Below are 3,459 nucleotides of genomic sequence, written 5' to 3' on the forward strand. Positions count from 1 at the left end.
ATTCTGTCTCTTTCCTTCTCTCTCTGACCCTCCCCTGTGCACACACTCTTTTCTCTCTTCCTCCCTCCCACCCCCCTCAAATAATACTAAAAAAAGAAGAGTGTACTGCCTTTTATAGTCCTATTGTTGCACTTCCAGGGGGTAAGAGATGAAAACCATAAGAGCATTCAGAGGAACCTTCATAGTTGTCAGTTGGAAACTGAGCCAGAAAATGGATAGAAAAATAAATGACAATTCAGGCAGGAGGAAGTAAACTGAAAAATCAGAGAATGGTTATGTAAGAATCCAGAAGGGAGTTCTGGGAGTTTTACATACCAGGAGTAACTTGATCCTGGGGATAAAATGGGACTAAACATTCTACTTATGTTTATGTTTAGTTTTTAGATACCTCAACTAGATTTTCAATAGAATCTTAATGAGCTCTCTTGTTCAACTTTTTAATTATGCCTTCAGGTTTTTATCTCAGGAAATATAGTTACATCAGTCCTAGTCTTTAATTTGGGGATACCATTTAAAATTGGCATTAGTTAGCTATCTCGGAAGCTGTCTTGACCTCACACCCACTAAACAACATATTTATGAAATCAGTTATTCCTTCAACAGATCTAGGAGGGCTACTATGTACTACATGCTGTTCTAGATGTTGGAGACACGGCAGCATACTAATTGGGAGTATTTATCTAGTGAGGTAAATATTAATCAGGTGTACTAATGTGAAATTACATCTGTGGCAAGTGTTAGGAAGAAAAGTACACTGAGCATTTTCAGAACAGTATTCCCGAAAATGTGCTGAGGTTTGAGGATGTTATTTACGCTAAGAGAGGGGAGATATTAGTGATCCAAGGAAAGGGAATTAGCAGTCTGAAGATCCTGGGAACAGCAAAATGAGTCTGGAGAACTGAAAGATGGGTTCAGTAGTCAAACCCCCTCCCCCCAAATCTGTGGTTTCGCTTTCCATGGTTTCAGTGCACCATGGTCAGCTGTAGTCTTAAAGCAGGTGATTCTCCTGTGAGAAGGCTAACAGCGACAGCATCACAATGCCTACATCATTTATCTCATGTCATCTCCTCACTTAGGCAGTTTATCACCTCACATCAGCATGGGAGGATGAGTATGGTACAGTAAGATATTTTGAGAGAGACCACATTCATATAACTTTTATTATAGTATATTAAAATTCTGTTTTATCATTAGTTATTGTTAATCTGTAACTGTGCCTAATTTCTAAGTTAAACTTTATCATCATATATATGTATATGAAAGAATATATTTTGGGTTCATTACTGGCTGCAGTGTCAGACATCCACTGGGGATCATGGAACATACCCCCACAAATAAAGGGGCTACTGTATATGGAAAGTAGGGACATAGTAAGGTATGAAGTGAGACTATAACATATATAAGAGCTAGGGTGTGTGTGGCTTTGATTATGTTAAGAAGTGGAGGTTCTTTCCCTTTAATTTTATTTTTTTTTAATTTTTAAAAATGTCTTTATTTTGAGAGAGGGACAGAGAGTGAGTGGGTAGGGGCGCGCGCGCGCGCACGCACGCACACACACACACACACACACACACACACACGTAATCCGAAGAAGATTTTGAGAGAGGGACAGAGAGTGAGTGGGTAGGGGCGCGCGCGCGCGCGCGCACACACACACACACACACACACACACACGTACGTACGTACGTAACGTACGTACGTAATCCGAAGCAGACTCCAGGCTCAGAGAGCTGTCAGCACGGAGCCTGATGTGGGGCTCAAACCCATGGACCATGAGATCATGACCTGAGCCTAAGTTGGACGCTGGACCGACTGAGCCGCCCAGGTGCCCTTCCCTTTAATTTTCTTAATTAATGTTTTGAGAAAGGAAGCCTTTGAATATTTTAGCAGAAGGTTACAATGTTGCATTTTGAAAAGGTGTTCTTAAGATGTATACAGACTGGGGAATTAGGAGATGGGCAAAAATGGATCTTAGGGAGATGGATTGGAGACTACTGCTGTAGTCTAAGAGGATAGTTTGGATTAGAATGCTAGTATCACAGTAGGAAAAGAGTAGACAAATTGTCCAATTTGTTGATGTATAATTGTTCATAGCAGTCTCTTACGATCCTTTGTGTTTTTGTGGTATCAGTTACAGTAGGCAATTTAGAGTTACTTATGAAGTAATATGACAACTTGATTGTGATTTGTGTATAGGATGTGAAAGAAAAGGAATTATCAATGACAACATCTAAGTTTTTGGCTTTAACTTCGGTGGTGGAACACCCTAAAAGCAGACATAGTGTATATATTGTTGGGAGGTAGGTAGGAAGAGTCTAATCATGAGTTTAGTTGGATGTTGAGTTTGAGATGGGTTTGTGACATTCAAGGTAAAACCAAACCCAAATTTAAAAAAAAAAACATGTAGGCAGGGAGATAATATTGGTAAATTGTTGAGCATGCTGGTAATAATTGTTGAAGAGATATGGTTGTGACTGACATCTTTTGGGGGAGAATTAGAGTGAATTAATGAGAGGATCTTGGGTAGATGAGGCTGCCTGTACAGAGAGCAGAAAGACAACCAGAGAAAGAGGCAAAAATCAAGAGACTTGTAGTTATCCTTAGCATTTTGAAATTTTTTTTGTGTTTGTGTTCAATTACTTTAATAACACTACATTTACCATGTTATCACCATGGAATGTAAATTCAGGTTAGACAAGAAAATTTTACAAGTGCGATAGCACTCTAGAGTATACCAAAGTTTGTGTATAATGTCTGATAAACCACCTTGCTGATAAATCACTAATCACTTCAATTATAGGTAATTTGTTAACATTTATGATTCTTACCCAAAAAATAAGTTTCATACATTTAAAAAGTGTTTTTCATTTACCTTTGCATTAGTACTTAAAATACACATTTCTATTTCAAGATGACATTTAAAAGTTATTCTAATACAATAGCATAAATATAATTCTGCAATTATAAAAAAAAAAAAGCTAAACTGAGACCCATACTTAAGTTATTCTCATGTTTACAAATGATTCTGAAATAAATACTACTTCTAAGCAGGTGTTATCAGCTTTTTAGGTTTGGTTTAAATACACACACATATTTTCAGTTGTGGGGAAGTTTATTATGTTATATTCCACGCATTGCTCTGAAAGGGTTCTAAGGGCCAACCAGCCCTAAAAACTGAAGTACACAATCAGTCTCTAAAGCAGGCAGGAAACAGTTAAATTAAACAGAATTCCTGCATAACATCAAAAGCACTTGATCAATCTGCAGCAACCGGGAGAACTTCGGGATTGCCAAGTTCTCTCTGTAACTCATCTCATCAGAAGACTTTAAGAAGATGCTTGTTTTACCACTAACAAGTACATTTAAAAGTGATATGTTTCTTTTGTGCTAATTTGACTCCCCTGAATGATCTAGCTAACTGGTCACTAGTAATTTGGTTACCAGGCAAATCAGGTCTG

This window comes from Suricata suricatta, chromosome 5 (genome assembly GCF_006229205.1).
Source record: "Suricata suricatta isolate VVHF042 chromosome 5, meerkat_22Aug2017_6uvM2_HiC, whole genome shotgun sequence".
NCBI lineage: Eukaryota > Metazoa > Chordata > Mammalia > Carnivora > Herpestidae > Suricata > Suricata suricatta.